The sequence below is a fragment of the Macaca nemestrina genome (assembly GCF_043159975.1).
Source record: "Macaca nemestrina isolate mMacNem1 chromosome 4 unlocalized genomic scaffold, mMacNem.hap1 SUPER_4_unloc_1, whole genome shotgun sequence".
NCBI lineage: Eukaryota > Metazoa > Chordata > Mammalia > Primates > Cercopithecidae > Macaca > Macaca nemestrina.
In genome coordinates this window covers 991,785-1,015,424 of record NW_027257554.1, presented here as the reverse complement: position 1 = coordinate 1,015,424, position 23,640 = coordinate 991,785, and the positions used below count along the sequence as shown (strand labels likewise).

The 23,640-nt window shown below is 54.4% G+C and overlaps 1 pseudogene; it reads right to left on the bottom strand.

Moving 5' to 3' along the window:
• Positions 1-953: 953 nt before the first annotated feature.
• The window catches only part of LOC139361021 (SH3 domain and tetratricopeptide repeat-containing protein 1-like), a 43,260-nt pseudogene continuing 20,573 nt past the window's right edge, over positions 954-23,640 (bottom strand).

Here is a 23,640-nt window from a genome sequence, read left to right as displayed (position 1 = left end):
TTTTATATTAATTATTGTGTTTTTGCCAGTATCACTTTGTATTGACTTAAGTAACATTAGTTATTGATACCATTATTTTATTATTAATAGTGTTATGATTATTAATTATTAATACTAATCGTTAACATTTTGAGTGAATAATATTTAGTATCTTTATTGTCATTAGTAATGTTGATGATTAGTATCAATTTTTATTGTATTTATTAATATTAACAATTAATAGGCTTGTTCCTGATATCCTGCGTTGAGAAGATGATATTACTCCCAATATCGAAGAAAGTGTTCACTCCTCTATGATGTTATTCCTAATAACCAGGGGGTAGCGGCTGACGTGAATGAAAGTACCGCAGCGTGTATTCATCCTTTCGGTCATCTTGTTCCCTCTATCCAACCTGCGAGAGGATAATATTACTCCCAATATCACAAAGGGCGTCGACCTCCACTGTGATATTTTCCCTCACATCCAGCCGGAGAGAGGAAGATATTACTAATAGCCAGCCGGGAGAGGAAGATGTTATCCCCAATATCACAGGGGTGTACATCCCCTTGTGACATTGTTCCTTATATCCTGGGATGGAGAAGATAATACTAGTGGCAATATTGCAGGGATTTTACACACCCACTGTGCTATTGTTCCGAATAACATCATATGACTCCCAGTATCACCGGGGGTGGGGTACATCCTCCTGTGATATGGTTTCTTATATTCAAAGAGAGAGAATGATATTACTCCCAATATCACAGGGGTTGTACACACCTCCTGCAATATTGTTCCTAATATCCCGAAGAGGAGAGCATAATATTACTCTCAATATCTCAGCGGGTGTACACCTCGTTTCTAATATTTTTCATAATATCCAAAATGGGAGAGGATGATAAGATTCCCAATATGCCAAGAAGTGTACAGTCCCCTGTGATATAGTTCCTAACATCCAGGTGGGGATAGGATGCTATTACTGCCCATATCGTACGAGTTGTAAAACCCCTTCGACATTTAGCCTACGATCCTGAGGGGAGAGGATGATATTACTCCGAATATCGAAGAAGGTGTAAACCCCGCTGAGACACTGCACCCAATATCCACATTGGGTGACAATGACAATATGCCCTATATCGCAAGGGATGTACACAAACCCAGGGATATTGTTGCTTATATCTAGAGTGGAAGAAGACGCTATTACTCCCAATAACGCAGGGACTGTGGCTGTACCCCCCTCCTGTGATATTGTTCTTAATATCCTAGGCAAGAGAGGATGATACTACGCACAATATCGCAGGGGGAGTACAGCCACCCAGTGATGTTGTTCTTAATGTACTCCACCTCCCTCCACCAGGGATATCGTTTCTAATATTCAGGGGAAGGGAGGATAACATTATGCCCAATATTGCAGGGGAGTGTACACACCCTCTGTGATGTTGTTCCTAGTATCCAAAGGTAGAGACGATGATGTTACTGGCCATATTGCAGGGGGTGTACACCCTTCTGTGATATCGTTTTCAACATTCAATGGGGGAGAGGATAACAGGAATCCCAATATCGCTGAAGGTGTACAGACCCCTGTGATGTAGTTCCTAATGTATAGGGGAAAGAGAAGAGTATTGCTCTCAATATCACAGGGGATGTAACCACCCTGCCCCCTTTGTGTTGTTCCTGATATGCAGAAGGGTGGAGGCTGAGAGTACTCCCAATATCCCAGAAGGTGCACACACACCCGTGATATCGTTCCTAATATCCAGTGGGAAAGAGGCTGATTTTACTTTCGATATCGCAGTGGGTGTACACCGCCCCCAAACCTCGGGTATCGTTCCTAATATCCTGGCGGGAAGAAGATGACATGGCTGACAATATCGAAGGGGGTGGACAACTCTTCTGTGATATGGTTCCTGATATCCAGGGGGTGAATGGATGATATTACTCCCAATAAAGTAGGAACCGTACAGCCGCCCTGGGATTTTGTCCTTAATAACCACAGGAGAGAGGTGATATTACTACCAACATTGCAAGTGGTGTACACACCTCCTGTGATATTGTTTCTGATATCCAGGAAAGGAGAAGATGGTATTACTATCAATATTGAAAAGATATACAACCCCCATGGGATATTGTTCTAAAGATACAGGTTGAAAGAGGATGAGACGCCATCCAATATAATAAGGGGTGTACACCCCGCCTGTGATGTGAATCGTAAAACCTAGAAGAAGAGAGAATGACATTGCTTCCAAAAACACATGGGGTGTACACCCACCCTGTGACATCGTTCCTGTCATCTAAAGGAAGAGATGATGATACTAGTCCCACTACCGGAGAAGGTACACACCTCCCTGTGATATTGTTCCTCATAACTTGTGGGGGAGAGCATGATATTACTTCCAGTATGACAGTGGCTTGACACTCACTTTGTGATATTGGTTCTGCACACCAACTCTGTGCCCCTCGTTTCCCAGGCGTTCTCTCCACACTTTTGGAACCTCGGGGGAGTCTTTGTCTTTGGTTACAGATGAAGAGAAAAAGGGTCTGAGAGGTTAAGCAAGTTTGTTACTGGAAAGCGGTTCCGATCCAGACCCCAAGAGAGGTTTCTTGGATCTCACAGAAGAAAGAATTCGGGGCGAGTCCATAAAGTGAAATCAAGTTTATTAGGAAAGGAAAGGAATAAAAGAATGGCTACTCTGGCCGGGCGCAATGGCTCACTCCTGTAATCCTATAACTTTGGGATGCCGAGGCAGGTGGGTCACCTGAGGTGAGAAGTTCGAGACCAGCCTGGTCCAACATGGCAAAACCCTGTCGCCACTAAAATACAAAACATTAACTGGGCGTGGTGGCAGGTGCCTGTAATCCCAGCTACTAGGAAGGCTGAGGCAAGAGAATCGCTTGAACCCAAGAGGTAGAGGTTGTAGTGAGCCAAGATCACGCCACTGCATTCCAGTTCGGCCAACAGAGCGAGACTCCATCTCAAAAAAAAAAAAAAAAAAAAAAAAGAAAAAAAGAAAAAAAAGAATGGCTGCTCCATAGGCAAAGTGGTGCCAAAGGCTGCTGGTTGCCCATTTTCATGGTTATTTCTTGATCATACGCTAAACAAGGGTTGGACTATTCATGAGTGTTCCAGGAAAGGGGTGGGCAATTCCCGGAACTGAGAGTTTCTGCTCTCCCTTCTAAGACCATGTAGGGCAACCTCCAGATGTTGCCATGGCATCTGTAAACTGTCGCGGCGCTGGTCGGAGTGTCTTGTAACAGCTAATGCATTATAATTAGCACATAATGAGCCGTGAGGACAATCAGAGGTCACTCTCGTGGCCATCTTGGGTTTGGTGGGCTTTGGCCGACTTTACTGCAACTTGCTTTATCAGCAAGGTCTTTATGACCTGTATCTTGTGGGGACCTCCTATCTCATCCTGTGACTAAGAATGCCTAGCCTCCTGGGAATGCGGCCCAGCAGGTCTCAGCCTCCCTTTACCCAGCCCCCATTCAAGATGGAGTCGCTCTGGTTCTCGTGCCTCTGACAAGTTGGCCTGGGTTGAGTGTTCTCTAGTGTGTGGTTGTTGGAGCTGTTCCTAGGGGTAAGAGGGATTGTCAGTAGGAAACAGGTCTCTGTTAGCCCGGGGGCTGGCACTCTGCCCCAGTATGTCGGCCTCATTTTAGTGATGGCAAAACTGGGGCTCAGAGACATCAACTCCCTCATCCCGAACCCCCAGACTGTCAGTGGTGGGCTGGGGTTTGAATGTGGGGCTTGAAGACCCGTCATCTCCTCTGGTCCCCCAGTCTCTGCTGCCCAAGAGGAACAGGATCCCAGGATACAGGCCCCTCATGGCACCAGCCAGGGTGGGTGGAGATGGGGAGGCACAGTTCCAAAGCCCCCCGGACTCTGAGGCAGGTCGGGGACCAAGAGCAACCCTGACCTAGGGGCCCCACCCCGAGAAGAATGGCTGCAGGTCCAACCCAGCGGGCACGAAGTCTGTCCTCGGGCAACGTGACGGCGCTTCCGGCTGCTCCAGCCAGGCCGTGCTGTCTTCGTTTCCAATCATGCGGCCTCCTCTCCAATTCCCAAGCCCAACCCCCAGAGACAGGGATCTGGAGTCCACGTGAGGTTTGTCAGCAGTTCTGACGCGCTGCTTCCTGCCAGCCCCGCGGCTGGTTCTGGAAAGCTCTCTGCTGCTCCCTGGTGGGGGGGCTCAGGGTAGGGCTCTGGCTGCAAGCATGGGGTCCCAGAACCTCCTGGCTCTGTCACCTCTGCTGGGTGGAAAACCAACCCAGGATTGAACCAGCAGATGGGTGCCTGATTCCTTATTATCAGAGCTCCATCCACTGGCAAGTCTCTCTGCGGGCCTCAGTTTCCCCTTCCATTAAACGAGGGGCTTGGGGATACCAAGGAGGGGTAACTGCTTAGTGAGGATGGGAGGTTTCTTCTGGGGAGATGAACACATTTTGAAACTAGATGGCATGAGTGGTTGCACAGGACTGTGAATACAGAAATGCCACCACATTAATCGCGTTGAAATAGTTAATTGCATGTGATGTGAAAGTCACCTCATTTAAAGTGTTTAAAAGAGGGGCCTGGGAGAGTGCAGTGTACGTGAGAATCACGTGGGACACCCACAGTCTCTGAACCTCGGTTTCCTTGCCGTAAACTGGCAAAGAGACCGTGTGAGCTGTGTTCCCTGGGGCCCAGAGATTCCAAGCAGGAAAACCTGGGATTCCTGGGACTGGGATGAGGGCCGGGGGCCGGAAGGGGAGGGGCATGTGGGGATAGCTGTGGTCAGCCCAGATAAGGCTTTCAATACTGGGTAACAGCGTCTACACAGGTGGAGATCCCTGCATCTCACTTCCCGCAGGGCTGACCAGTGGCCAGAGGTGGGACTAGCCAGGCTTGGCCCAACCAAGTCTGGGAGCAGAGGACACTGACTGAGGGATGCCCGTCGCCACCCTCACTGGCCTGTGGCTCTCCTGACACCACAAGAGAGGTCCAGGAGCTGACCTTGGGTCCTAATGGGGGACACCTTCCTGGCTGCAGGCTGACAGGGTGGTGTGGTGGTCAGTGTACTGGGCTCTGCGTCTCCGCCCCTACCTGCTGTGTGACGGTCAGCCAGACACCTAACCTCTCTGTGCCTCTATTTCTCCAATGGCGAACAGGGACACTAGCATCCCCCACATCCGGGCACAGTGGCCTGAAGGTTAAAGGCAACGGCGGCACGAGACCTACAGCAAAAGCTCTGAGCAGGGAGAGCAGGAAGCTGCCCAGAGTTCCACCACCATCTCCCCTCTGGCCGCCGAGGAAACCTAGGCTCATGGTGACCTGGCCCAGGTCTGTTGGACTCACAGTCCTTCTCATCCCCAAGAGGGCTGCCACCAGGGAAGGAGCTGGCCCCTAGACATAGCCCAGGAAGCACACAGGGAAGGATGCCCTGGGGACTTTGGTATGTTATTGCAAAAAAAAACCATTTATTGCTATTTGAACCCTGTTTTCATGCCTCCATTTCCCAGAAAATGAGCCACGGAGACACCAGGAGAGGCAGGAGACCATCCTCCTTGCACAAAACCGATTCCCTCGGATGCTGTCCTCAGCGAGGGTGGCTGGGGTCAACCAGGGGGCCCACCCGCAGAGTGGCAGAGGAGGTAGGTTGACCCTGCGGACGTTGAGTTCTGTGGCGAAGGTCCTGGCCTTCTGGTAGAAGAGGATCGACTTCTCGCGGTCCAGGAGGAAGTTGTGGGAGATGGTGGCCGGCCACGTGTAGATCTTCAGCCGTGCCTTCTTGTTGCCCAGGTCCACGGCAGCTGCCAGTGCCAGCTGGTAGTACCCGGCTGCATCAAAAGGGGTCCTGAAAGGGACAGGCCATGCTCAGCAAAAGGGGGACTCGGAGCCCGTCTTCCCAGAGGCCGTTCCTGTCTCCAGGTCATTCCACATGTCCAGCCAATGCTGGCTCACCCCATGAGCCCCGAAGCCTGTGACACTGCTGTGGTCTCAGCTGCAGGTGGGGATGACCCTGACACCCCTGGAAGCCTTCCTGACTGTCCCTATGCCCCACTCACCCCACGCCTCCTGCCTCAGTGCCACCCTCTCTGCAGGCAGTGGCTGCTTTCCCCATGGGCTGAGGTCAGGGCAGATCCTGCCTGCTCTGAGAGTTCCATGCAGGACCCGTGGCTCCAAGCCACAGCAGGGGCACAGCGTTGAGTGACCCAGGCTCCCCTCTGGCCCCTGTCCATGCTGACCATTTCCAGGCCCTCCACGGGACAGGCCAGGTACAAAACCATCTCACAGGTGTCCTCTCTGGCAATGTTCCCTGAAATATTGATGGAGTGTGACTCCCCAGACATCCACTCCTGTTTTCAATGCATCTTTGGCTCAAACTCACCATCCCTGGGTTGGGATGCCGTCTCCCAGACCTCCTCCTTGACCCTCCCATCCCCCACCCGGCTTCTCCCCAGGCACCTCCTCCACATGGGGGTCACCCAAGGGACCTCTCTAAGACCCATGCCTGGCCTGTTCCTCTTTACCATCTCAAGATGGCTCCCAGGGCCAATGAGAAAGTCCAAGATGCAGCAGTCCATTCCCTCACTGCCCCACCCCACACACAGAGCAGGGGCGTGAGAAGGCCCCGAGTCACCGCCACTGCTCATCCAATGCCCCCCAGCCCAGCCGAACACTGGACTCTGTGTTGGGTGCGTGGCTGAGCCTAACGTCCTTGCTCCCAGTCTGAGGGACCTTTGAGTGAACACTGACCACACAGGGTGGCCCGGGCTGTGGCAGAGGGAAGCCCAGGAGGCCCCAGACTCAGCCGGGGGTGGAAGGCAAAGGCTTCCTGAAGGGGTGGGGGCTTCCCAACTAAACAGGAAGGAGCCAGCCAAAGCATATGTCTCTGCGTGTGCCTGTGCATGTGCATGTTTCTGTGCCTGTGTGCATGCCTGTGTGTGCGTGTGCCTGTGTGTGTGTGCATTTCCATGTGCCTGTAGTGTGTGAAGCAGCTAGTGAGTGGCAGGCTGAGCCAGGACACACCTAATCCACCCTATTCCAGGGCTCACTCTCATGTGTAGACTAAAGGGGACCCCATTTTAGAGGCAATTGGCAAAGATGCCCATTTAAACCTGCTTCTCTGCCAGCCTTCCAGGCTCCATCCAGCCCGGCTTTTTCTCCCACTCCTCTGGGCCCTGGGTCCAGAGCCTCCTATACAAGGAGGAGGGTGTAGCCTTGGAAAGACAGCCGCCCTTGGGGAATTCCAAGGCGGCCTCCCTGTGGGAAGCTGGCCTGCGCTGACAGCATAGTCACGATGAGGCCCAGAGGGCTGTGCATGGGAAGGAGGTGAAGGAAGGTTGTGCACGGGAAGGAGGTGAAGGAAGGTTGTGCACGGGAAGGAGGTAAAGGAGGGCTGTACATGGGAAGGAGGACTGTGCATGGGAAGGAGGGCTGTGCATGGGAAGTAGGTGAAGGAGGCCTCTGCCCCTCGACCCCAACCGTGGACTTTGGCCTCTCAGGTACTACTTGGCCCTTTCCTTTCTCCTGGACAGGCGGAATGGGCGGCAGGCTTGACCAAGAGAGATAAAGGCCTCTTCTGGGAGGCCCGTCCCCCTGGGTCCCAGGCGAGCCCCTGAGCAGCGTCCCTCTGGGCCTGACACCTGGCACCTCCCTGTCTGGCTGGGACTTGGGAGACCACAGGGACCACTTCTGACCACCAGGTGTCGCCAGCACTGGGAAGAGGCCTCCCGGGCAGCCCCAGGCCTGAGGTGGGGGAAACGGGGCGGGGTCTTAGGGCTGCCCCAGCTCCTCATGTTGTTCTAAGGCCGCCAAGATCTCGGCCCCTGGACTGGAGCGCCCTGGCCCCTCAGCCCATAAGGAGCACTGACGCGGCGCCGGTGCGATGCTGAGGGGGAGCGGTGCCTGCTGGGCAGAGGGGTGGAGACACCCCAGGTCTGAGTCTGCCAGTCCCAGCTCTCCACCCCTGCAGGGCTGGGGGCAGAGGGAGCACAGCACCTCCCCTCGAGACAGACCCGACCCAGCAAGGCCTCAGCCTGGCTGGCTGGGGCCCCGCCCCACTGCACCTGCCCTAAGCTGGGGTTTCCCTGTCTGTGAACCCAATGGTAAGACACTGGGGTCCCACCCCACCCTTCCTGGGTGGTGTGAAGATTCAAGGTGTCTCGGGACTCCAGGAAGGAGTTGCTCAGTGCAGGCTGGCACCCTGGGCAGGCTTCCTAGAGGAGGTGCCAGGATTTGATCTTGCAACGTGGATTCAATGTGAGGATGATGCCGTCCTCCGAAATGTCCTTCTCCCAACCCTGTTTTCTTTGTTAAATGCAACTTGACACTTGACTGTCAAGACTCAGCTTTGGTGTCACCTCCTCCAGGAGGGCCCCCCTGACTACAATCCCCCTTCTTTACTCGGAGGCCACCATTGCACACTCATGTGTCAGCCTCCCTGGCTGAGTCTGAGTTCCTGAGGGTGGGGCCTGGCCATCTTGGGAGCTGGGTTGTATCTGCTAAGCTTGCCGGCTCCTCCAGCTGGGTGCAGAACTTCAGGGAGGCCACTGGGCCATTCCTAAGGAAGGCTGGAACCCAGGCCTCTGGGGTCTGGGTGGAGATCTCACTCCAAGGGGGCCGGGAACACCCCGAGCCCTGCCCCCCCTACCCACCTTCAGGTCGTAGATGATGTCACCGAGCACCAGGTACACCTTCACGTAGTAGAGGGTCTCCTCGTCAAACTCCAGGGGCAAGTTGCAGAGCTACAGGGCCTTGAGGTAGAAGTGCTCCGCCAGCTTGCCATGGCCCAGCCGGTGGTGCAGGGCTGCCAGCTGGTGGTAGTCCACGCGTTCGTTCAGCCGGTCCCCTGGGGTACAGGCCAAAGGGGCAGGTGTGAGGACGCGGCTCCCTGGGGCAGGGAGGGCACAGGCCCCTCAGGAGCAGGTATGCAGACCCCGGGCAGCACACCTGGCTTGCCTCCAGGCACCTGTGGTCACCTGGGCAGCTCTGGCCATTCCCTTCCAGGTTCCCAGACTCACTTTCCCATCTGCAAAGCAGAACTAATAAGGCCTGCCCCTGTCTACTGTGAGGCTTTGGCAAAGTCGGACTTGGATGGCCCAGCTCTGTGCCTACACATAGCCACCTGCCTTTACTCACTGGTTTTAACCAGGGGAGCCCAAAAGCCATGCAGTCCAGGTGCTCCCGGGACCCCGGCTCCAGGCAACCCAACGACGTGACATCTGACTCCTCCTGGGTGTGTCACGATCAGAACCCCTACCTTGGGGAGTCAGCTGCACACCTACTGTGTACTGGGCCACGGGGCACAAGGCGCTCGGGCATGTGGCCTGCCTAGGGTTCCCTGTCTCTGGAGGGGGACAGACGACCCTGGCACAGCACCAGGGGATACCTGGCCTTAAGGGGCAGACTGCTGGAAGGGGAACTGGGATTTTATCAGCCAGAGAGCCATGTGGTTGATAAGGGTGGGAAGGGCACAAGAGAAAGGGAATGTGCCACTCAGCCTGACACATACAGGAACCAACGAGATGCCTGGCATGTCTGGAAGGCAGAGGGCACACTGGGCGGCCCTTGTGGTCAGCAGCAGGAACAGGCAGAGGAAGCAGAGCTCAGTCAGGCAGGGAGCTCTGTACTGCGTGAGAGACCTCGGGCTGTGCCCCACAGCCGGACGGGGAAGCCAGTTGGGTCGATCTGCCTGCCTGGACAGGAGACCAGGAAAATCCAGCAGCTGTTTCAGCTCCTGGCCTGCAGACCTGGAGGCTGGGCTCTGGCAAAGTGTGGGTCCTTGCAGGGTGGGGGCTCAGGGGACTTACCCAGAGTGATGCTGAGTGCTAGGGCCATGTAGGCAAACTCCAAGCCCTCCTGGGGCTTCTCCAGCGCGGCCAGGAGTGCCACCAGCTTGTTGCACAGCTGTAGCTGCAGCTCCACCTCGCGGTTGCCCGTAGTCACTGCCAGGGGCAGGACCTGGTCCTACCACACAGGCAGGTGGGGTCAGGTTTCCCGCAGCACCCACCTTGCCCACAGCCCTCCTCAGAGCTCAAACATGTACTTGGAGCTTCCCACGCCCCAGCTACCCCTGCACCTCGACACAGCTCTGTGCTCTGGGATAACACACAGTTCAGACACCCAAGTTGGGGGCTGAAGAGTCACCTGAGGCCCATCCAGCTACACTCGACAGCCTCAGACCAGCCTCTCCCACCTGGGCACCGGGAGTCTGACTGGGGGGAGCCAGCACTCCTCTCTGCTCTAAAAACACCACATTTATCTGTGCCCACGGCTGAGCCACACCGTGAGCTCAGAGGAAGGGAGAAGCCGTCCCACTTCGGGGTGCATGCAGACCTGGGCCTCCCACTGATGCTGTGTGTCCTTTGACATGTCCCTGTGCCTCTCTGAGCCTCAGTTTCCTCATCTGGAAGATGGGGACAGGACTTCCCACTCATGGTTGCTTGAGGTCATCAGGTACAAAGGTACAGCCATTGTCACGTCCAGACCCCGAGCGTTTGTCCCGGGCAGGGGCACGGTCAATATCATTCCGGTGAGACCACTTGGAAACTCATCATGTGCATGGGTGGCCCTGCCTCCAGGTGGGAGACCTCTACCGTGCCACACCTGTACCTCAGCCTCCAGGTGCCCCACTGAGGCCCACCCACATCAGCCCACAGGCCAGCTCACCCGGTAGAAGGACATGCCTTCCTCCCGCTCCCAGGCCCCATTGAAGAAGATGTCTCCAGCTGCCTCAAACAGCTCCAGCCCCAGGTTGGGGTTCCCTGTGTACAGGTCCACATTCTGTGCCACCTGAAAGGAGACAGAAGTTCCCTTAAGACCCACACCTAGCGAGGTGGCTACGCGCACCTTTGCCAGCCTCCTTCCTCTCACACACTACAGGTACACCTGAGCATTTTTCAAACCCTGTGCATGAGGGCTGCCCCCACCACTGGCATGAGGACAATGAACTGATGCACCTGAGTGCCAGGAGGTGACTGAGCAGCTGCAGCCCAGGAGCCCGATACCTGTGAATCCTACCAACAAGGCTAGCCCTAGCCCACTCCCCCTGCACTCAAAACAGTCTCCGTGGCCCCCAGATTGCTGGGAGCCCAGCCCCTGGCACCTTTCTGCGTTGCCACATCCCTGCCACATCAGCAGTGTTTGTGGGTGGGCCTGGTCCTCTCTTGGCCATGAGCTCTTGATCCCTCTCCTCAGCTCAAGGAGATATACAGCAGGTGCTCAATAATGAAAGCTTCACCAGGCTCGTGGGCTTCACAATTTGTTCCAGATCACACTGTGTTTGGAAAAGCCTCTGAAAACAGCCACTATGATAGATTCATTTTGTAAGGAGATGTGCCACGTGTCACTTGGAGCAAGCTCTTCTGTGTGTTAACTGAGTGGTCACATTATTTGAGCATGTGCTGTATACCAGCAGGTGCTGTGCACTGAGGGGCCACGCCTCTGCCCTCAGGGAGAAGATGCTGGCCACTGGGGGAGGATGTGAGGGAACCAGTTGGAGGGAGGGAAAAGGCACACAACAGGTGCTCAGCAGTGGTTTAGGAATGAGTGGATGGATGGATGAATGGATGAGGAGATGTAGACACATGGATGGATGGATGGGTGTGCGGATAGATGAATGCTTGGATGGATGGATGGATGGATGGGTGGATGGGTGGGTGGATGGATGGATGGGTGGGTGGGTGGGTGGAATTTTGTGTGTATGTCTGTATGTATGTATGGGTGGGTAGATAATGTATGGATGGGTGGAGGGTAGATGATGTATGTACATGTGGATGGATAGATGGTGGATAGACGAATGTGTGGATAAACAAATGGACAGATAGATGAATGGAGGGATGGATTAATAGGTAGATTGGTGGGTGGATGGATGAATGATGGATGGATGGACAAACGGTGAATGGATGGATGGGAGAAAGGATGGATGATGGAAGGATGGATGAATGGATGGGTGGATGGATGATGGATGGATGGAAGGATGAACAGGTGGATGGATGGATGATGGAAGCATGGATGGATGATGGAAGCATGGATAGATGATGGATGGATGGATGGATAAACAGATATGTGGATGGATGATGGATGGATGGAAGGATGAACAGGTGAATGGATGGATGATGGAAGGATGAATGGACACATGGATGGAACAACAGGTGAATGGATGAATAGACGAGTGAATGGATGGAAAAAGAATGGATGAATGATGGATGGATGAATGGACTGATGGATGAATGGACAGATGGATGGATGATGGATGGATGGATGATGGATGGATGGATGGATGATGGATGGATGGAAGGATGAACAGATGAATGGATGGATGATGGAAGGATGGATGGATGAATGGATAAATGGTTAGATGGATGAATGATGGATGGATGGAAGGATGAACAGGAGGTGAGTAGATGGTTGATGGAAGGATGGATGGATGATGGATGGATATATGGACGAATGGATAAATGGATGAATGGATAAATGGATGGATGGATGAATGATGGATGGATGAATGGTGGATGGATGAATGGTGGATGGATGGATGGATGATGGATGGATGGAAGGATGAACAGATGAATGGATGGATGATGGAAGGATGGATGGATGAATGGATAAATGGATAGATGGATGAATGATGGATGGATGGAAGGATGAACAGGAGGTGAGTAGATGGTTGATGGAAGGATGGATGGATGATGGATGGATATATGGACGAATGGATAAATGGATGAATGGATAAATGGATGGATGGATGAATGATGGATGGATGAATGGTGGATGGATGAATGGTGGATGGATGGAAGGATGAACAGGTAGATGGATGGAAGGATGGAAGGATGAACAGGTGAATGGATGGTTGATGGAAGGATGAATGGACGGATGGATGAACAGGTGAATGGATGGATAGACGGGTGAATGGATGGATGATAAATGGATGAAGGATGGATGATAAAAGGATGGATGGATGAATGGACAGATGGATGGATGATGGCTGGATGGATGATGGATGGATGGAAGGATGAACGGATGAATGGATAGATGATGGAAGGATGGATGATGGAAAGATGGATGGATGATGGAAGGATGGAAGGATGGATGGATGAATGAATGGATAAATGGATGGATGGAAGGATGAACAGGAGGTGAGTGGATGGATGATGGAAGGATAGATGGATGATAGATGGATTGATGGATATATGGATGAATGGATAAATGGATGGATGGATGAAGGATGGATGGATGGAAGGATGAACAGGTGAATGGACGGATGATGGAAGGATGGATGGATGAATGGATGAACAGGTGGATGGATGGTGGCTGAATGAATGAATGATGGATGGACGAATGGATGGATGGATGGACGAATGGATGGATGGATGGATGATGGATGGATGAATGGAAGGATGAACAGGTGAATGGAACGATGAACAGGTGAATGGATGGATGATAGAAGGATGGATGGATGGATGGAAGGATGAGCAGACGAGTGGATGAATGATGGAAGGATGGATGGATGATGGATGGATGGAAGAATGAACAGGTGAATGGATGATGAAAGGATGGAAGAAAGGATGGAGGGATGGATGAACAGGTGAATGGATGGATGGATGATAAAAGGATGGATGATGAATGAATGGATGGATGGATGGACAGGTGAATGGATGGATCATGGATGGATGGAAGATGGTTGGATGGATAATGGAAAGATGGATGGAAGGATGGATGGAAGGATGGATGGACAGAAGAATGGATGGATGGAAGGATGGATGGATGGAAGGATGGATGGATGGACGGACGAAGAGGTGAATGGATGGACGAAGAGGTGAACAGAAGAATGATGGATGGATAGATGGATAGAAGGATGAACAGTTGGATGGATGATGGAAAGATAGATGGAAGGATGGATAGATGGACGAACAGGTGAATGGATGGACGAACAGGTGAATGGATGGATGGATGGACAGGTGAATGAATGGATGATAAAAGGATGGATGGATGATAGATGGATGGACGGAGGGATGGATGATGGATGGATGGATGGATTCGTGGAAAGACGAACAGATGAATGGATGGATGATGGAAGGATGGAAGGATGGATGGATGGATGGATGGATGATGGATGGATGGATGGAAGGACCCACAGGTGTATGGGAAGATGATGGAAGAATGGATGGATGGATGGATGATGGATTGATGGATAGAAGGATGAGCAGGTAAACAGATAGAAGATGGAAGGATGAATGGATGGGTGGATGGACAGGTGAATGGATGGATAGACGGGTGAATAAATGGATGATAAAAGGATGGATGAATGGTGGATGGATGGATGATGGATGGATGGACAGAAGAATGGATGGATGGATGGAAGGATGAACAGGTAAATAAATGATGGAAGGATGAATGGATGGGTGGATGGACAGAGAGTGAACAGCACAGGGGTCCTCCTGCATCCCTTGCCACTCACCTGGATGTGCAGGTCACCAGCTCGCTCTGCCGCAAGATGTAATAGATCTTCCCTGCTTGCAGCCAGGCATACGCCTCCTTCTCTTTCCTCTGGAGGTCAATGAAAATCCCCAGACTTCGTTTGGTGTAGTCCAGAGCAGATTTGTAGGCCCTGGAATCAGACACAGGTGTCAGAACAAGGGCTCTCATCCTCCTGGAACCAGTCTGCCTCCACCCGTGGGTCTGGTGACAGATGAACCTGGAATGTGGGGACTGGGAACGGCCCTCTCGTGTGTGCAGTGTTCTGCCCTTCCCAGGCTGCTGGGAGGGCCAGGGTGAACACACACGGCATGGAAAAGATGAAGGACATCCTTCTGAGGGAATCGAGCATCATGCTGCCCTGTGGCAGGAGGAGTGTGCTAGTCCATCTCCCCTGCCTCCCAGACATGGCCTGTGTCTTCTCCAGATGCACCAGGAGCCGTTAGTGTTCAGAGGCTATCTGGGCCGATGGTTCCCAAGGTGTGCAGGCATCACAGTCACCCGGAGGCCGGTCTGTACAGATTGCTGGCCCTGCTCCCAGAGCTTCTGGTTCCACAGGCCTGGGGCAGGCCCTAGAACTCCCACTTGCCACAAACTCCTAGGTGACATGGATGCTGCTCTACTGGTCCAGGGACTACACTTTGAGAAGCATGGCTCTAGCACACTGGCCCATTTCCTTCTGTGAACCTGAGGCCAAGACTGGAGCCAGTCTCCTGGGTCCCCATGGAATCTGGCTCCTTCCCTGCTCTCTCAGTAAGTCCAACACTCGAGGGGGTGTGACTGCAGCAATGTCACTGGGCCCTATGGGTGGGGTGGCCAGGGCCATGGTTACCCCAACAGGTCAGGATGCTTGGGGGAAGCCGAGTAGGTCACTTATGGGACGTGAGACCTTGGAAACCGTGCCCCAGGGAAGCAGGTGACACAACTGGCTCTGTCTTCTGTGGGAGAGAAGCCACAGGTGGCTGCTGTGGTCACATTTAAGGGGACAGATGAAGGCCAGGAGGGAAGATTCGGGGCAGGCAGAGGTCAGACGACAAAAGCCACCACAGTAGGAAGAACAGCCCAGAGTGCACGTACTGCCTCTGCTGGGGTTGAGATGACCTTTGACCCAACAAGGGAGGCTCAAGCTGGGACTCACGGGCCAGCAGCAGCCCTGGAACGACCCCAGGCCCACCAGCTCAAAGCATCTGATGCCAAAGAACCAAATGATCAAAAGGAGAGGGGCTGCTGGCGCCCTGGGCCAGCTTCCCTGTGCCCCTCTCCCTGCCCTGCCCGCCCCCACCTCCACCACTGCAAAGCCAGCCCTTACTGCTCCATGCCCAGGGACAGGTAGAGCTGACTGATGGTCTTCAGGATCTGCCCCTCCAGCACCTTGTCGGCCACCTTGCGGGCCAGGGAGAGCTGGAGCTCGTGGTAGATGACACACTGGGCCTCGCTGGGCATGACGGCGCTGTAGAAGTAGCACAGCCGCTAGACGGCCTGCAGCTGGCCTGGGCAGAGGACAAAATGGAAGACGTTAGTCTCCCAGCATCGAAGCGAGGCTGGCTGGGCTCGGAGACCCCGGTGCCGTGCTTGCCTCTTTCATACCTCTGTGAGCCTGGGCCCCATAGGCGGGGAGCCTGAGTGCAGACAGGCCATGTACCCGTGCCAGGGCAGACACCGAGCACACCGTGACATGGGCACAGCTTGATGCAGATGCTCATGGTACAGGCCGGCCTTCTTTACAACTCCCAGGGCCGAGGTCCTGGCCAGGCTCGGCCCCTGCACCAGGCCATCTATTTCTGCTTCACAAAGCCCCTCTGGCCAGGAGCAGGGCCGCCTTCAGCCTGAGCTGATGAGGCCAGGGGCACAAGTAGCCCCTGTCGCAGATGGAACCCTGAGAGAGCAAAGCCAAGCGTCATGTCTGCCACACACAGCATCATGTTGGGGGAATGGGGTTCAAAGCCGGCCCCTGGCGTTCCCACACATGCTTCTCTCATGGCACCAGGCTCCAAACCCACAGGTTCACTGGCCTCTCCCAAAGCCAGGGCACTGGGAACGGTCAAAAGCTTCTGATTTTCTAGTGTCAGAAACATTCCGGAGATTAACACCGGAAACCAGGTACGCCGAATGGACATCTGTCACACACGCCACCCAACAACAGCTGAATACACCGTCCTCTCGAGTACCCATGGGACATTCCCCATGACAGACCATGTGCCAGGCCACAAAATGAGCCTCAGTGAATGGAGAAGGACTGAGACCAAAGCAGAGGTGTTCTTCAGCTGTACTGGCACGAAACTGGAAATCAACAGTGAAGGAAATGTGGGAGATTCAAAAATACGTGGAAATTACACACTGCTAAACAACCAGTGAGTCAAAGAGACCATCAGGGAAACCGAAAACTAATTTGAGAAGAATGCAAACAAATGCACAGCCCGGGCCAGCGCAGTGGCTCACGCCTCTCATCCCAGCACTGTGAGAGGTCGAGGTGGGAGGATCTCTTGAGTCCAGGAGTTTGAGATCAGCCTGGGAAACATGGTGAAATCCCGTCTCGCTCTATTAAAAAAAAAAAAAAAAAAATTAGCCAGGTGGGGTGGTGCACATCTGTAATTCCAGCTACTCGGGAGGCTGAGGCATGAGAATGGCTTGAACCTGGGTAGAAGGTGCAGTGAGCCAAGATTGCACCACTGCACCCCAGCCTGGGCAATAGAGCACAACTCTGTCTTTAAAACAAAAAAAAAAATAGCGCAGCATATCAAAAATTCCAAGATGCAGCTAAGGCAGCACTGAAAGGGAAATTTATAACTGTAAATGTCTACATTCAAAGAAAGAAGAAAAATCTCAAGTCAATAACTTAACCTTCCACCTTGAGAAACTAGAAAAAGAACTAAACCCAAAGTGAATAAAAGGAAGAAAATAATAAATGTGAGAGTGGAAATGGGAAGTAAAAATACAGAGAATGGAAAAACAAAACAGATAATCAACAGAACCGAAGGTGGGTTTTTTGAAGATAATAACAAAATTGACGAATATTTCTCCAGACTGACCAAGAAAAGAAAGACGGGACACAAATGACTAAAATCAGAGACTGAGCACCATGGCTCACGCCTGTCATCCCAGCGCTTTGTGAGGCGGAAGTGGAAGGATCGCTGAGGCCAGCATTCAAGACCAGCCTGGGGGAACATGATGAGACCCCATCCCTAATAAAAATAAATAAATAAAAACCCAAGTTTCTAAAATCAGAAATGAAAGAGGAAACATTATTGCCGACCTGACAGAAATAAAAGGATTCCATGAAAACACTACGAACAATTGTACACCAAGAAATCAGACCATCCAGACACAACAGCCACACTCCTAGAAGGACACAAACTACCGAAAGTGACTCAAAAATGACCCCAAGGAAGCATGTGGGGTATCAGCGGCACCCTCGGTCTCCTCGACTGTTCAGCTCAGGGTGGGGAGACAGGGAAGCATGATCCCCGTTCCCTGGCCTGCATTTCCAAGTCTGAATCCCCCAGCACACCGGGGAGGGCCTCGTAGGAGGAGGTGTCACAGGCTGTTGTGCCAGGAGCCACCGGAGGCTGCAGTGGGGGCTGGGGCGCTGGGTTCCTGGAGGGTCTCCTTCCAGTCAGAGAATGCCCCTGGGGAAGAAGCCTGGGTCAGAACCCCCCACCCCTCCTTGGGCAGATATGTGGGACCAGGGCCCCTTCACATGGTCCTTTCCAAAATCTCATCCCTCCTAGGGCCAGGAGTGGGTGCCAGGCCTGTGCTGGGAAATGGGCAGGTTTGGTCACAGCCCCTGGGGCTCTGGCCCAGGCCACAGGAGGCACCTCTGAGTGGTCTCACGATGCCATGACAAAGCGCTGCAAGACAGAGGGGACTCAACAGTATCCCTCGACTCAGCCTTTTTCCTGGACTCAACTTCCTCATCTATCCTCTGTGGCCTAGATTTCAGACAGCCCTGCCCACCTACTGTCCGTTCACTGCTCAGTCTTCAGTGACTGTTCGATAGCACCCCATGGCTCCCCAGTGCTCTTGGGGAAAAGGCCAAGCCACAGCCTGAGGCCCCAGGCCCTGCTTAGCTCTCCAGAAGAGCTTCTCACCATCCAGCACCCAACCCACCCGCTCCCAACTCTGCACCTCCCTGCATAAGCCCTGCTCACTCACCCCCGCTCATACCCCACTCATCCCTGCTCACACTCCCGCTCACTCACCCCCACTCACTCATCCCCGCTCACACCCCACTCATCCCCGCTCACACTCCCGCTCACTCACCCCCACTCACTCATCCCCGCTCACACCCCACTCACTCATCCCCGCTCACACCCCACTCATCCCCGCTCACACTCCTGTTCACTCACATCCCACTCATCCCCGCTCACACTCCCGCTCACTCACCCCCCACTCACACCCCACTCATCCCCGCTCACACTCCCACTCACTCACCCCCACTCACGCACCCCTGCTCACAACCCACTCATCCCCGCTCACACTCCCGCTCGCTCACCCCACTCACGCACCCCTGCTCACAACCCACTCATCCCCGCTCACACTCCCGCTCACTCACCCCCATCACACCTCCGCTCACTCACCCCAACTCACTCATCCCCGCTCACACTCCCGCTCACTCACCCCCACTCGCTCATCCCTGGTGCTTCACACAGGCTACACCACCAGCCCCTCCCCCACCACCTATTACTTGACTAAATCCTCTCAACCCTCTGGTCCCACACTAAAGAGGCTTCCCTAATCCGGGGCCAACTGGTGCCCCGCCATCACACCACTCACACTTTTGTGGCTTCTCTGGCCTGAAGCTTCCATTCCCACACTCAGTCCCTGCCACCCGAGGACTCCACAAGCCCCATTTGTGGGTGGGGCCTGACACACTCTGCATGAACTGCTCTGCGGCTTTGGGCAATCACCCACCCCCTGTCCCCTGTGAAGTGGGATGACAGGTGCGCAGGCTGCCAACATACCAAGCAGATCACACGGGCACAAGAACCGGTGTCAGGGCCTGGCTCATGGAGGGGCCCCAAGTCCCAGCGCAGGAGAGCCTGCCTTGATCCCAGGGTTATGTCTAGGGATTCCCAGCAAGCAGGACTTTCCATGCTCAAGGCAGGATGGTCCCTGGGCAAACCAGGAAGAGCTGGCTGCCTCAGTAGGGCACAGAGGACCTGGCCCTGCATGGGAACCACCTGTCCCCAGGGCGCTTGCCAACATCTGCTGCTGGCCATGACTCAGCACTTTCGATGGTGGAAAAACCACCCCTTGTTTCCGAATCACAAACCCCAGGTGTGCCCTGACCCGAGTGGCCCCGGAAGGCGCACAGGGGGAACTGGGGCACTCACTCTCCACATGGCCCATCTCCACGGCGACCAGAAGGGCCCACTCATAGTAGCCCTTGTCCTGCTGGGCCGGGCCCTGGCGGGTGCAGAGGTGGCCCAGCTACAGGAGCACGTGGGTGAAGTCCTGTCCACACTCCCTGCAGGGCAGCCTCGAGAACAGCCGCACAGCCTCCAGGAGGTAGTGCTGGGCCAGCCTTCTGGCACCCCAGAGCAGGCACAGGGTCCCGAAGTTGGCCAGCACCACTGCCTGGTTCCTCCGCTGGCCCAGGTACCAAGCCGCCCGTAGGGCGCAGTAGTAGCCCTCGGCTGCCTGCCTCGTCTGGCCTGTCCTCTTCAGAGCCACGGCCACCATGTTGGCAATCATACCCTCCTGGTCCTCGCTGGCCACCACTGCATCCTGGATATACTGCAGGATGTTCAGGGCCACCGGGCTCTGTCCATGAAGCACGTGCAGCCAGGCCAGGGCCACCAGGGGGTCCACGATGGCACAGACTCCGGCAACAGCACTGGCTTCCACCGCCTGTGTCATGAAGGTGATGGCTGGGCCGTGATAGCCACGGTGGCTGTACAGTTGGGCCAGGCTGGTGTGGAGAAGGCCGCGCAGCACGTGGCCTGTGCCTGGGGTTAGGGAGGCCAGCGCTCGCCTGAGGTAGTGGGAAGTCTGGGTGGGGCGGCTATGGGGCTGGAGGGAGTTCTGGAGCACCAGGTTCACGCTTCTTAGCGAGCCGGCCAGCGAGTCCTGTGTCCTCAATGAGGCCACCATGACACAGGCTCAGCACGAGGTGGGGCAGGCACTTGTGGCCAGGAGTAGGAGCCAGGAGTAGATGTCAGCCAGCAGTAGGGAGCAGTCTGAGAGCCACGCAGCCTCTGGGGCTCCCGAGTCCCTGTGCAAAAGCAGCAGCAGCTCTAGGAAGGGCAGGGCCTCCTCGAGCTGCTTGAGGTGCACATGGTGCCTGGCCAGCAGGAAGCAGGCCCGGGCCGCGGCCTGCAGGCTCTAGCCACCCACTATCTGCTGCAGGGCCAGCTGCAGGAGCTATTCCTCCACCTCGGTGCTGCAGATGTGACCCGGCGTCCCCAGGAGCAGGGCCATGGCTTTGGGAACCACCTGTGTACACTTCTCCCGTTCTGCTTCCGGTAAATGCTGGCCAGGTTGGCGTACACAGCCACCACCAGGAACAGGTCCCCAAAGCTGCCCTCCAGGGACCCCAGTGCTTCCTCCAAGTACACCCGGGCCCGGGACAGCTTGAGCCTCCTGCTGCACAGCCGCCCCAGGAGGAAGCAGAGTCTGGCCAGGGCCATGAAGAGGCCAGCTTTCTTGGCCACCCCTCAGGCCTGTGCCAGGCGCCCAGTCAGCTCCTCCTCGTCGCTAAAGCTGCAGAACATGCCGCTCAGCCATGGCCATGCCACACCGTACAGGCCACAGAAGCTGGCCTTGTACCCGGGGGCGTTCAGGAACACAGCAGTGAGGTCAGGGCCTCTGGGTCCTCCCAGTCGTCCTCAGCTTCCAAGAAGAAGGAAGGCTCCTTGGGGTCCTGCAAGCTCATGTTGCTGGATGCCGCACAGAGACCCCAGGATGCTGGCTCCTGGGGGCAGCCTGGGCAGGTCTTGCATTGTTCTAGAACATTCTTCACCTTCGGCAGGGTCGCCTGTGGCTCCAGGCCCAGGCAAGGTGGAGGTATTTCTGCAAGTCACAAAAACACCTAGACAGATTAGAGTTCAGCATTGAGTCCTTGGTCCACTGGGGACAAGGTCCCCACATCCCCCCTCTCTGTGTCCCTGGCACAGCCTGCCATGAGCCCTTGAGAATTATGTGCAATGCAAACCCAGGCCTGGAGCACACAGGAACTCCGGCACTATGGGGACAGAGAGAACACGCCGGCCCGTGGCCCGACTCTCCTACAAAATCACCCTCCTGTCCTGCTTTGTCGCCCACCTCACAGCATGGTTTTAGGAGACTACGTCAGCTCAGTGATCCCTCAGAGATGCCTTTCCCTTTAGAAAGAATCAAAGCCTTCTAACTGGACCCATGTATATGCAGCACTACAACTACAAATGTAACTTTTGTCAGCATATTGGGCCCCCCGGTGGGGTACAGGAATCCATGAAATCCTCAATAGCCAATCAGAGCTATTGATCAGCTCAAAAGCTGCTATGCAAAATTGGTAAAGCCACTGACGGCACAGGACAGGGCTGTTGTACCCATGTACCCATCTCCGTGCAGGGAAACGGACCATCGCTGCAGGAAGGATGGGAAAGCTTCCAGGCCCCTGTGGCCACCTTCACCTTCAATGGTCTGAAAACCTGAAGCCCACAGTTCCTAAAGGGTTAACAAAGGCCAGCGTGCTCCAGCAGCCCACTGGTGCCTGCTGGCTTTGGTGGATTCCTAGCCAAAGCCCCCTCCCAGAGGTGAGCAAACAAGCGCATTTCCTGTTGGAAAACCTGGGATGAAAGGAGGCATTACTGGGAAGGAAAAAACTAGATTTAAACAGACTCTCTGTTTCAAGCTCACATGTAAAAAATATTTTCAGTACAAACTGCCTCCTTATTCATCTGTAAAGCCTTGGAATTAAAAAAATAAATAAATATGATTTAGAGGCAAATGTCTGACTTGACTACACTAGATTAGCTAAGAAATCTCCCCAATCCGGCAGAGGCACACAGCCCCTCCCAGCCACTACCCTGGCCTCCGGGGCAGCTGGAGAGCCACGTGCCTTTGCTCCAGTGACTTTGGCAGAGGGTGGAACCACCCCCTCCCTGAGGCAAACCTACAACAGCCTTCCCTTCCCCACTGGCTCCCCTCAGGAAGGAGCAGACCCTTCAGGGACCTCAGTTGAGGCCCCTGCAACCTAAAGCTCTGCATTCTGCTACCCGCTGAGGGCAGTGTGGCCTCCCATCTCTGAGGCGGAGCACAGGGTGAACTGCAGCTTCTCCAGGTCATGAAGAAGGAACCCACAGCTACATGTGGTCTCCAGCAGTGGAAAGGATGTCCCACCTCGGTCGGTGACCAGGCAGGGGTCAGCATGTTCATTGGAAGAAGTGTGGGACCCCACGGCCTCCAGTGCCAGAGTAGACGGGAGGTTCAGGCCCACCTCAGGCGATGTCCCTCAAGTCCCCGGCCCACACCACAGAGGGGTGACAGCCACATCCATTGCCCACTGTACTCAGCTCTGTCCCCTCCCCCGGTGTTACTCCAAGACCCAGCCCATAACCAGAGGAAGCCTGAGCCACGGGCAAAACCTACCTTGTTCCTGCGGCTGCTCGGTCTCAGCTTCCTCTACTGAGTCTGGCAAGGGAGAAAAGAGAAGCAATGAACACCCCCAGCCAGCACCTCTGGTCCCATGTCAGGTTGAGCTGGTGTCGGTGTTGCAGGGTGAGAGCATTGCAGGGTGCAGGGGTTGAAAGTCATATCATCCTCTTCCCTCCTGGATCATGGGAACAACATCACTGGGGGGTGTACACTTTCTGCGATATTGGGAGTAACATCGTCTTCTGTGCCTTGGAATATTAAGGACAATATCATGGGGGAGCGTGTACATCTTCTGCAATATTGGGAATAATATTATCCTCTCTCCCTCTGCATATTAGGAAAGATATCACAAAGTGGGTGTTCACCTCCTGCGATATGGGGATTAATACCATCTTCTCCCCTTCCAGATATCAGGAAGAATATCACATGGGGGTGTACGGTGTCTGCGATACTGGGAGTAGTATCAACCTCTCAGCCTTGGAATATTAAGAAGAATATCACAGGGTGGATGTACACCCCCTGCCATATTGGGAGTAACATCAGCCTCTCCTCTCCATGGATATTAGGAACAATATCCCAGGCTGGGTGTACGCCTCCTGCTCTATGGGGAATCATATCATCCTCTCCC